The following is a 13,275-nucleotide window of genomic DNA, read 5'->3' as shown; positions in this document are numbered from 1 at the left end:
GATTGGTTTGACGTGGTGTTTATTTCACAGGTATCAATTTAACAACAATATTTTGCATTTAATATCATGCTTAAAGTCTGTCTGGTTCCGTTTTGGTGGAATCTATCCAGTGCACGTTTTATTTAAAACAATCTTTTAAAGCTAAATTGCACAATTATGTTGCTGCACGTTAGACGACAAAAAGAAACTGAAGTAGCACAAAAATAAATATATAAAATAACAACTAAACATTCATCTAAAGGAAGACTCGTGTTATGTTGTTTGTGGCTTTGTTGAGACTAACATTAGTATTTTTGCTAAGCAAAATTTTTATTGCATTTGACCTCTTTTCCACATTCAAACTGTGTTTTTGGCTAAATTAATAAAGTCCTGTCTTCAAGGCCAAGTTCTGAGCGGCATCTTTCATTTTACAGAATGCTGGAAGTATTTTTTTTTATATGTAAGAGTTAATAATCAGGGACAGCAGTAGCTCAGGAGGTAGAGCGGGTTGTCTAAATGGAAGGTTGTAGGTTTGATCCTGGCTCTGACCAGAGAACGCTGCTTTGGTGTCCTTGGGCAAGACACTTCAACCCACCTTGTCTGATGGTGGTGGTCGGAGGGGCCAGTGGCTTTAGTGTTCGGCAGGCCTCGCCTCTGACAGTTCGCCCCAGGGCAGCTGTGGCTACACCGTAGCTCATCCCCACCAGTGTGTGAATGTGTGTGTATGGGTGGATGACTGTGTTGTGAAGCTCCTTGGGGGGTTGCAGAACCCTAAGAAGGCGCTGTACAAATACAGGCCATTTACAGGCTAAAAACAACTTGTGACCCTAATGCTAACATAACCATCGCCAACTATGTTAGAAAACTTCTTTACTGATTATTTTAAAAGGTGATAATGTTGCATTAAAATGTATTAAACTAACATCCAAAGATAAATACATGGAAGTTATACTATTTTAGGGCAAAGTTTACTTTCTAGGCCCAAAGTTGTAATAAGCTATTGCAGGAGTCTCGTAGTTGTCCTTTTTAGAGTTGATTTAACCCTTTTAGTACTGCCATTGTTCAAGTCCACCTGGCCATGTTTATCTTTATCTTTGAATAAATCTGCCAAAAAAGGTCCCATCTGAACAAAAACATTTACCTCATTATCAGGACAAGCTTAGCTTTCTATATCTGTAAATATTTTGCAGTTATTTTGTTTGAAATTATCCAAAACAATAATGTTATTACAGAAAAAACAAAAAACGGATTTGATTTTTCTTCAGAAATTTATGGATAGAAAATACAAATGTACATGAATAAAAAAACTGAAATAGCATAAATGTAACCTAACATGGAATAGAACCTTGTATTGATTTATTTTTACATGAACAGCTTTCAGTGTCTGGGTTTCAGGCGATATTGTCTGTTGTTACACCCCTCTGTGGGCTCAGCTAGGGAGGAGAGGGGAATAAACATAAGTTGGACCAGTATAACGATAAGTGACCCTTATTGGGGAGAAAAAGGCTTGACCAAGCAAAACCAAACTCAAAGTGTCCTTGTATTTTCAAAGGTTTTATTAAAAAGAACTGAAAAACCATAAGAAGGGGGCAAAAAACCTTACCAAGAAATTAACTAAGTTAAAATTAATTAATTAACTGAAAATGTCCAGAGGACCAACCACCCTATAAATCCTAAAATAAATCTCCTTTATTTAAAAGGCTTCGAACTTAAGAAGGGACAAAAATCCCACCAAGTAGTTAAACAAAAGGTTTGTCTGAAAGACAAACCAAACAAAAGTACTAACTTAACTGAAGTTAACTAAAGTTGTCCGAATACCAAAACCGACTCAGGAAAAAGAGACTTCAAAAGGGGAAAACCCCACCCGGTAAATTACCAAACAAGGTCTGGAAAACTCACCAAACCAAAAATTACAGGTAAACTCAATGTTATCCCCAAAACACACAAAGTCCTAAAGTTATTTCTTCACAAGAAGCAAACAATAAGGTGGTTTAAACCACAAAAGTCCACAAGGTAACCACCAAGGGGAGAGAACCACACGTTGCTGCTGCAACCACCAAACATTTCTCTCCCCTGATGAGCTCCAGCTGGCCGCTTTTGAAGAGCCAGCTGACGACGCGCAAAGTCCCAGCTGGCGTGACTGATGCTCTGGCGCTGTCCACGGTCCTGAAATGACGGATAGCTTCCCAAGGAGTAGCTGTCCACGGTGCTGCTCTGCTGCTGCGCTGCTGCTGCTGAACAGGGAACGGAGCGCAGTACACCACTGGGCCCCAAAATGGCGGCGGCTGTAACATCCCCACCCTTAAGAGAAAAAAGGGGGGGTGAGACAAAGAATTTTAAAACCACACCTACGTAAGACGCCACCATCTTTTTTCTTAAATATAGCAAGATGGCGCCCATGAGTGGCTGTGCGTCTGCTAGGCTCCTGATCTGTTTTGGTTATTTGTTGTTTTTATTGTTTTTTCTCTATCTGGTGCGGATTCCCTGCTAACATATGATCGAGACTTACTATTGTCGATCAGGAACGCGATGATCAACCTCCAGAACTCCGATACCGGACCCGCTTTCCCACCGCCTCTGGAACCTGGCGTTAACCCAGGTGTCGGCCCTTTGTTACCTGTGGGCCTGCCGCTGCCCCGGAGACCATGGAAGAGGAAACGGGGGAGGAGAGCTGGCTTCTTCGTTCAGCTTTACCAGCTCAGTGGCCTAGTGGTAGAGTGTCCGCCCTGAGACTGGGAGATCAGGGTTCGATTCCTGGTCGGGTCATACCAAAGACTTTGAAAGAATGGGACCCAATGCCTCCCTGCTTGACACTCAGCATTAAGGGGTTGGATTGGGGGGTTAAACCACCAAATGGTTCCCGAGCGCGGCTGTGTCTGCAGCTCACCGCTCCCCCAGGGGATGGGTCAAATGCGGAGAACAAATTTCGCACACACATCAGTGTGTGTGACAACTAATGGGACTTTAACTTTAACTTTAGAACCCCCTCCGGCGTAGCCTGGAGTCGCTACGTAGCTTAGCCCGCCAGCAGACCGCCATTATGTAGCCCGCGGTACACACATCGCCAGATTTCTCTGCGAAAATGACGTTAATTAACGCGCGTTCCATCGCCAACAAGTCTCACATCCTAAACGATCTGTTCTGCACTGAAAAATTAAACTTTTTGTGGATTTCTGAGTCGTGGCAGCGCGAAAATGACGTCACTCATCTCCGTGAGCTCTGTCCTTAAGACTGCTCTTTCTTCTCTGCTTCACGGACCACAGGCCGCGGTGGAAGAACAGCTGTTATCTTTAAGAAACATTTTTCGTGCCAATTTATATCCTCAAACTCCTACAGCTCATTCAAGATGATCATGATTAAAATTGGTCGAGCTCTACCAGTTTATGGAATTCTGGTCTATCGCCCACCTGGATCTACTTCATCCTTCCTGTCTGACTTTCAGGACCTCCTATCTTCAACTATTAAACTAGACAGGATAATCATTGTCGGAGATTTCAACATCCACGCTGAGGATCTATCTAACAGCTCTACCAGGGAGTTCCTAAACATGATGAACTCTTAACTTCACTCAACACGTGTCTGGTCCCACTCACAGAGCAGGCCACACCCTGGATCTGGTCTTTTCCTACGGACTTCTTGTTGATAAGCTGCAGATACATGATGTTGTGTTCAGTGACCATAAGTCAGTTTCTTTTCATATTAACTTAAATTCTGAATCTCTTTTACCAGACTCTGCCAAGCAATGACGTATTATCAACAGTTCTGCCATTTTAAATTTCTCCTCCCTCTTTGACTTTGTACCTTCTTCCTCTGATGATGTAGAGCTTCTTACCAACTCATTTAATGATCACTGCCTCAAAATTCTAGATCAGGTCGCCCCTTACAAAACCAGCCGCAGTTCCAGTGCCTCCAGTTCACCCTGGCTGAACAACCAGATTCTTGAACTTAGACGCTCCTATAGAATAGCGGAACGACGGTGGAAGAGGACAGGTTTGGTTGTTCATCGTGAATATTTTAAAGAACTTCTAGAGTCATACAACAAAGCTGTAGAAAAGGCCAGGTCTTCTTTCTTCAGCAACCTCATATGTCAAAATAAGAATAATCCTAAGGTTTTGTTTGATACCATCTCCAGCATCGTTTCTTCTCCTCCTCCGCAGGCTCAGCTATCTTCAGCTGATGATTGTAACACCTTTCTCCACTGTTTTGCCAACAAGGTGCTGAATCTGAGATCCAGCATTCCACCTTTTCATCCAGGCTTTCCCCCGCTAAATATTCTAAAAGATGGCTTTGTTCTTGTTCACACCTTGACTTTGTTTTTACTCCTGATTTTGGTTACTATTGTTGTCACTGCTATTGTTTTTATGATGTTTTTATTGGTTTGAGGTATTTGCCCTGATTTTACTCATGTTGTACAGCGCTTTGTGATTTATATCTGTGAAAGGCGCTATATAAAAAAACTTTACTTACTTACTTACTTACTTAAAAACCAACAAGACACCTTAAAACTTAACAGTAACCTCCTTTTACACTACCAGGGCATCCCGCTAACTGCCTATGGGGGAGCTTCTCTAACTCAACCCCTTGCTCTTCATGCGGGTTAAGGCGGGCAGATTAAGCACATGTGTTTGTGGACACATACAAACCAGCGTGCTGAACAAGGAACAGAGCACAGCACACCACTGGGCCCCAAAAACGGTGGCGGCCGTAACATCTGTCAATGCTCAGGCGTTTTTAGCTGCTGTGGTCTTCTGCAGAGCAATTCCTGTCTTGCTGCAGACAAAACCCTTTCTTGCACTCTTTGCACATCCAGGGAGTGTTTTTTTTTTTTTTTGCACTGAGTGTACCTGTTTCATCCATGATGGGAAGCTGATATCCAGGGGTTCTTCTGGGGATAAATCTGGGTGGCGTGGGTCGACGGTACCTGGGTTTGACTTTGTTGTCCAGGAGTCCAGAAGATGTGGAGCATATCCAGCAAGATCTTGTCTCTGACATTGCCTGTTGCTGGTGATGTTGGATGACTCTTCATCAGAAGAATCTCTGAAATTAAAAATATTTCAAATTATATAACATTTATTCAAGCAGTACATACTAGAAAATGAAAACTGAATAAAATAAAATTAAATAAAATACAGAACTAAAGCTAGAAATATATTTGAACTGTAGATAAACTCACTGCAGCTGTGATGGGAAATCATCTTCATTCAACCACAGATTTACTTGGAGGTTTTGTTTTCCTGGAAGTAGTAGGAGTAGTATAATATTATAGTAATAGTAGTAGCAGAAATAATGGACAACAAAAACTGGAACGTGTTTAATGGAAAATATTTAGTGCGGACATACTTACTGCATTTGTTACGGAAAAACGATGTAGGCACATCTTGCTCCTCATCAACAAATCTTGAGGGAAATTTCCTCTTTCTAGAAGATTTCCTGATTTCTTTCATTATTTAGAAAAATGAATCTAACAAAATAATAAAAAGCCTCCGTGAAAAATGCAGCTGAAAAAAAACGAACTACGGGTGGTAAAACTAAAACAAACACGGCAAAACAATGTTAAAATGACTCAGTATATCCTAAAATTACTATATACAAACATAAAGTAAGATATTTACTGTCACGACCCTCGTCCCCTCGGTCCATCCTCTCATCCCAACCTGAGCCTTTTGTCCCTGCTGCAAAGGATCCAGCACCAGGGACAGCGCCAGGAGCGGTTGGCTCACACTCTCCAGCGCCCCAGCGCCCTTTCAGGACCTCGGAGAGAGGCACGCTGGAGAAGACCGCAGCTGACCTGAATCAGCGATCAAGCAGCTCCCAGCTCCTTAAAAGAGGAGCACTACAGACAGTCTGGGAGATCCTGGATTAGCCGGAGATTCTCCCTAGCTCACGGACACGCTTTGCTAGAGTTAGACCATTACCAATCGGGTTTAATGTTGTTTACACCGTTACCGTTTGGGTTTAAGGTTGTTGCTAGAGAGCCAGGATTAGCCTGTGTTTCTCCCAAGCTCATAGACACTTAACGCTAAGCAGGGGCGGCATTAGGCCCGGCTACTTGGGCTGAAGCCCCGGATGTTTTATGAAAAGCCCCGGATCTAAATCGCGGAAGTAGCATGCAGTACCAAAGTCCAACAGAGAGGGAGCAGCTGGCAGTAGTTTGTATACAGCCTGCCTGAGCCTCCACCACTGAAGAAGAAGCCCTTCAGCAGCCGGCTTCTTCTACACTCTCTGCCTGAAACACATGTGTGAAGATGGACATAAGGACGTTTTTTAGACAAAAATTACAATGACAGAACCCCAGCTTTGATGAGACTGGTGTTGACTCAGGTTTGTGAGTCTTATTTGAAAATATTTGTTGTGCTGCTGGTTTGCCTAAAGTTAGCTTATCAGGTAAAGTGGTTGGAGAAAGAAAGGGAATATTTACTATCATCTCACACTAAACACTAACAGGAACAATACTCTGCCCTGAAAATGCTTAATATGTAGCTTCAGATTAAAAACTCTGTGGTACAAGACATATATGATGTTGACTAGTGTGTGTCACGTGTGTGTGTGCGCGCGTGTGTGTGTGTGTGTGTGTGTGTGTGTGTGTGTGTGTGTGTGTGTGTGTGTGTGTGTGTGTGTGTGTGTGTGTGTGTTAAGCCCCGGATCTTCTTCAGTCCTAAATCCGCCCCTGACGCTAAGGCTGAACATATTAAGGGTAGTTACTAAGGGTTTTGTTAAAGGGTTTTGGCATGGTTATCCTCTCTTCTCTTCTTTATCTGACAAGGCATCAGTGTTCCTATTTTGGTGGCTTTTTATCCCCATTGGACTTATAAGCCGGGGATATTTTCGTTTAGGTGGTTGTCATTTAAGTTGGGCAGAAAGCCTTCTTCATAAGCAATTAGTCTGCTTATGTTTTCAGTTTCCACCTTTTGATCACCATTATTACTAAGCCTTATGCATGCCGTTAGCAGTGGACACCTTTTGTTAATAAACCCTTTTGTTTTTACTCTAACCTCCTCGTCCTTTATCCACACACACATACCTACACCTATTTTCTTGTGTTAGTCCCCTCATCCTCCTAGACCTTTAGGAGGGGGCGTAATATTTACCGAAAATATTTATTATTTATATCAGTAGAAGGGACAGAAGTTGAAAATATGCGTCCAAAACAATTCCTCCGCTCCTCGAGGAAGTGTGATCATTTCCTGGTTCTTGGGCAGGGATTTGTGTAACATTACCGTAATATGTTGTGTACCACTGGAAAGTGTAGAGGCTCAGCTTTCAGAATCCGTTGGAATTACATTGATTGTGTAAATGGTTGAAGAGTTACCGTAGTTCAAAGTATGGAAGCCGTTTTGCGTAGGCGCCGACACAACCGCAGTAGAAGCGTAAACACGTCTCAGACTTTAAACACTCTGTCTCTTGATCAATATATCGTTTAAAGATGTGTAGCATTGACCATCATGTTGAGTGGCCCAATCAATCAAAAAGATCAATCAAAGCTTTAATCAATCCCTAAAGGTTTAAATATTTAAGTTTAAAATACTCACATTTGAACCACAGACCACCAAACAGCAGCTGTTGGTTTATGCTCGATTGCAGAGCAGCCTGCTTAATGCAAAGTCATTTATCACAATAAAAACTCACAACTGCAAAAAGACCAAGCTAAAAGAGACCCCTATTAAGCATCAAATTACACACTTCAGAAAAAAGCACAGATTATCAGCCTCAGTTTAACAGTGTTGCAACAAAAACAGCAGTATAATGTTGTCCTGACTGTCAAAGAAATTCACCTTAATTATCATCAGCCTGCCCAATTAGCCATTAGCACTGATGGGAACAACCACAAAGCTCATTGAGGTAAAGAAATGTTACATTTCTGCTTTGTCTCAACTCTGTTGTTATTTTGGGTGTGAGTGACACAGAGCAGTATTAATTTGCCTTTAACGTTTTTAAAACTTTCAAATAAGTCATTATTTTTGTAAATGGTCAATACTTTGAATCCGTTCATTTGTATTTGTCTAATCTTCAGTGCTCAGGCATCCCTCTCCCCACTAACTCTCCAACTGCTCAGATGGTCTACTTAAGGCCAGAAATGACATTAAACCACTACAGTGTCTTTTGGCTCTGTCCCAAGGTCTCCTGTCAGTGGGGCATGTCCAGAAAACCTTCAAAGGAAGTTGAGGAGGACGAATACCTGTGTAACGTAATGAAGTTCATTATTTTCAGCTCCACACAGCTGCCCCTGTACACAGTAACACCCGTGTAGAAAACGCCAAGGTCGGGTGTTCCTCAAACTGTTTACATTCCAGGAGAAGAGCCAGAAGGAGAAGAAGAACGCTTTTCAATAATCAAAGTACTTAATTTGTGATTAAAGCTAGTCAAAACAGATGTTGATCATTAATAATCAAGTGAATGATCTGTGGAATAAAGATGTCATGATTTATGTGTTTAATGAAAACAGGACTACTGCACAGACTGACCCTCATCTCCATAGAAACGCATGACACATTGTTCCAACCAATCAGAGCTTTCGGCTGCCGCAAGAGAATCTGGCTTGTTGACTTAAAGTGTCCAATCCCCTTTACTAAAACTTATCAACAATTCAGAGATATAAAACAAGGCAACGCCATTTTAAGCTCAGTTCCATTTTGACTTCAGTTCTAGTCACCGTCATCCCAAAGAGAAGCACAGACTGGCCAGATGTGTTTTCTTCTTTAAACTAAGAACTGTGAAGTTGGAGATTTTCGTCGTTTAACAACCAGACGACATCCTTTCAAAATAAGAGCACCTGCTGACGCTGCCGATGGTTACCTGGGTCGACCCTTCAGACGGGCTTTGAAACGCTGCGATCGCTGTTTCGACCAGCTCCAGCGCACATCCGAGGTCTTCCGACCTGGCATTTCCTGATCTACCTGGGAGGCCCCCACTGGGTACATACACGGCAAAATAGCAGCTCATGTCATCACTTTATAAGCCTCGTGATATCTAGTCATAACAAAGACTACCAGATTCAATGACGTCAGCCTAAGGAGTCTGAACCAACCACACACACACACACGCACCAACACAACATCCAAATCCATTTTCATCCATCACAGAGTTATTCCTGGTAGATTGTTAAGAATTTATAATTAAGAAATTAAAGATTCTTAAACGATCCCAACTCTCTCTCTTTTCTTGTCTCAAAGTCAATACAGAGTCTTCGTCTTCGTCTTCCTCCGCTTATCCGGGTCCGGGTCGCGGGGGCAGCATCCCAACTAGGGAGCTCCAGGCCGTCCTCATACAGAGTGTTTAATTAAACTCCCTGATGATAAAACAGCCCATCGTCTGATTATAACAAGTGATCTACTTACAGTGTATTAAAATACAACTCTAGATAGTTACATCACTCTATTTTTCTACACCTGTCAGATGCATGAACCACCTCACCTTTAAAAGTGAAATGCTTCTTCTTCAAGCTTCTGACAAATGACGAAGCTCCTTTATCTATCTCTCAGCCATGCTAAGGAGGAAGCCCATTACCGATTTTTGTGTCTGTGATCTAATATTTTTGTCTCAGTCCTCATGTTGTGACTGGAATATTGACAGACCCTTATCCCAGCTGTTTTACACTGACATGAAGATGTCAGCAGAACCAGAAGGCCCACAAAAAGCAGAGGTGAGACCCTGAAGGTTCCACACATATCACCATTGTCTCTATTACTGCCTTTAGATCCTACACATGACCACCACAAACACCATAGTGGACAAAGGGCACATTTGGTGTTCAGTCCACACTGGGGATCAGCTTGACATAGTTTTTAGGATGTGGCTGTTGCTTAAGTTCAATAACTAGATATTCCAACAAGTGGCTTACAGAAGCTCTTTTCACGACAACAAAACACTTGAATTGGAAAGTCAAACTCCTACGACCCCCTAAGTTACTTATGAAGGTGAAGATCTGGTTCACCGATGAAAACCACACAGCTCCTCTTTAATCCAGGTCCAGGCTGAGCAGCAGGATCTCCAGATAGCTGAAGCACATTTTCAGGTCTCCCTTTTGAAAAATGGAGACCATCACCCTGGCCTGCCTCTCCACAGCTATGGGCTCAGTACTCGAGTGTTTCTCAACCCTGGTCTTCGGGGACCACTGCCCTACATGTTTTCCATGTCTCTGCTTCAGCACACCTGATTTACAATGCCTCCTCAGGAGGACACCAAGTGCTGCAGGTACCTGTGAATCACTCATTCATTTAAGTCAGGTACGTGGCAGCAGGGAAACACTGGTGTTTGAAAGGGCAACATGGAAAACATGCAGGGCAACTTTGGAAACACTGCACTGAGAGACACAGAGAAGGCATGTCAATTTCAGAAATCCCACAGCGCAGGGGTGGGGAACCCTGGTCCATCAAGGGCTGGTATCCAACGTATTTTAGTTTCAACCCTGCTTCAACACACCTGATTTCAATAAGCAGGTGATTAACAGGCTTCTGCAGAGCCTGATGAGCTGCTGAACAGGTGAATCAACTGCTAAATCAGAAGTGTTGGAGCAAAGACATTCAGGACACCTGCCCTCGATGACCAGGGTTCCCCATGCCTGACCTAGAGCCTTCACAATGCCGGGAATTCTCATCCACCCATGACATCCTCACTCAGGAGCTTTTTAAGTAGCTTAGCGACCTCTGCCAGTGAAAAGGACTCGACTCTCACTAAAGTGTTTGAACATCTTCTACTAAATACAGCAATAATGCAGTTTTGGAGAGGATGAACATTTTCTTTATCAAATTATGTTGCCAACAAATGGCCAGTACATTGCAACACTCATTATTTTTTTGTTTTTGAGAAAATAGAAATAAATTGTGATATTAGGTCATAATAAATCCATGAGCCTTCTTATGCTTTTTGACCCTTTAATGACTACTAATTTGCTATAAGTTTAATAACAGTGAGAATTCATGAGAATGCTGAACTCCTGCTTCCCCTGGTCCTGCAGCTTACCTGTCATGTAGGGTTCCCATTTATATTCACACCAGAAGCCCCTCTGACATGGCTGCTCGTTTTTTCAGTTTAATGTTTGGAAATATTTTTCCTGTGTATACCCTTCCTGTTTCTGGGTGTACCAGATGTTGTAAAATATGCCGAGGTACAGGCGCTGACAAACAAGCAAACAAAGAACAAACATTGCAGCCAGTAGTGTGTTCTGTTATGAATTCTGAAACGGTATGAGGTTACACCTGCTGCAGCCGAGGATAAGAGACATGTACAAACGTAAAGAGCAAGCTGATGAAGTTTTGACTGAAAAAAAAACTATGTGTTAGCTCGCTGGATCAAGCACGAATGTAAAATGTATATATCTATATTATATATCTATATAGAGAGAGAGAGAGAGAGAGAGAGAGAGAGAGAGAGAGAGAGAGAGAGAGAGAGAGAGAGAAAGAGAGAGATTATAGATAATCTATATATCTATATATAGATTATATATATAATCTATATATAGATATATAGATTATATATATAATCTATATATCTATATATAGATTATATATATAATCTATATATAGATATATAGATTATCTATAATCTCTCTCTCTCTCTCTCTCTCTCTCTATATATATATATATATATATATATATATATATATATATATATATATATATATATATATATACATACCACTATAATGAAAATTATGTTTAAAAAAAGCACAGCAGGTGTTGGTCATTATGAGCTCACTGTGAATGACTTACAGCTGATCGTTAACAGAATCGGTGACATTTTCTCCATCTTGACCTGGCCTTTTCGTGTGCTGTGTCAAAATGATGAGAAAAGTTGATTTACTGAAGAGCTTTAATGAGTGAACAGAGCAGCTTGTTCATTACAGGGGCTTCTCCCCTCAAACCCTTGGACTAATTACAGTTCTGATCACTGATGAGGGACAAATATCTCACATTGCTGTGAGCTAAACGAGGAGTAGATATTGGGCTCATTGGTGGGAAATTGATGCCTTTTATTGATTGAATCCATTGCACATCACTCATACAGTCCAAAATGGTTTGTAGTTAGGCTATATGATGTTAAAGGCTAGATTTTATTTTGCTCTTTGTAAAACTTTATTGGTATTTTCTTACACATAATCACTTCCTTTCGTTATGCTGCAGAAATCAAGTATAGCACCATGAAACAAGTGTTTCTGTGTGTAAACTAACACCTCCAAAAGGAGTTTAGTTTGAAAGCTTTTCAAAAGTCGAAGAAATTATTTATTTAACTTGACACTGAGAAAGCTTTTCTTTTAATAAACGTGATGCGTGATAAATATATTTAGCCACTTGAATCTGTTCACTTTCAAATGCTGTAAACACTGAAAGAGCTTGCCATTATGGTGGAGTCATTGAATTTGCTCCATTTCCATGGTAACAGGGTTCTTGGAGATTTGGTACAGAATAATACTGCCAGGAAACCAGCAAAACCCAGTCAAATTCATATGCCTGATTAAAGAAATATAAAATAGGAAGAGATTAAAAAAAGGGGGGGGGTTGGCGTTAGATGTGTGTTTGAGAGCGGGGTAAACAAACCGTAAACTACAACGGCTTCTATTAGCGGGCAGAGGCCTAACCGCTGCCATCCGTGCAATACTGGCATACCTGCTCCTGCATCTGGCTCATTCAAGTGGGAATAAGTCAAAAGGTGGGATGATATTTGTTTTATATGATGAACAACATATGACATTTTTCTGCCTAAAGCCTGGTATACTGGACTGTAAACCAGCAGTGTTCTTTTTGTTGTGGTCATCTTTTCTACTTTGTTTCTTGACACATGGAATGTGAAAGAGCGAACTGAAAATAGTCAATATCTCAAGACGTACGTCGTGAGAAGACCACAACAATATTGTAGCTATTTTCCTGCAGCAATATCTTTAAATCGCAAATATTGTCCGAAGTGTTCTCCTTAAGTTAGTAAACGAAGATCGGCCGTAAGCACTGTTGCTTTTGGAGACTCTTGATATGAAGCACACAGCTTCCTACTGTCGCTCTGAGACTGCTGCATGCTCCTTACAGCAGTCTGTCCTCATGCTGCTGGAGCGGTGGTTCAGAGGAGCAGTCAGAGAAGAGCGGCGAGCTCTGAGGAAGGCTACAGCGTTAACCGAAACATTAGCATAAACAAGGTAAAACCACTGTTATGCTGTGTTGGAAAAAGAACTAAGCAATGCAGTTAGAAAAAAAACACAGAATAAACGTACAAAAGAAGTCAGAGAAGATGCTTACCCCGTTGCATCCAGACTGATAATGAATCACACATGCGGGATGTCACTGCCAGCTGATTCTACCTGCAAATCAG

The 13,275-nt window shown here is 41.6% G+C and overlaps 1 protein-coding gene across 5 annotated transcripts in view; it reads left to right on the top strand.

The window, feature by feature from the left end:
- The window catches only part of tspan4a (tetraspanin 4a), a 276,682-nt gene that overhangs the window by 180,006 nt on the left and 83,401 nt on the right, over positions 1-13,275 (top strand). The window lies entirely within an intron of this gene.

The sequence above is a fragment of the Nothobranchius furzeri genome, chromosome 9, assembly GCF_043380555.1.
Source record: "Nothobranchius furzeri strain GRZ-AD chromosome 9, NfurGRZ-RIMD1, whole genome shotgun sequence".
NCBI classification, from domain to species: Eukaryota; Metazoa; Chordata; class Actinopteri; order Cyprinodontiformes; family Nothobranchiidae; genus Nothobranchius; species Nothobranchius furzeri.
The sequence above is the reverse complement of the archived record's forward strand: the minus strand, read 5'-3'. Positions and strand labels throughout refer to the sequence as shown.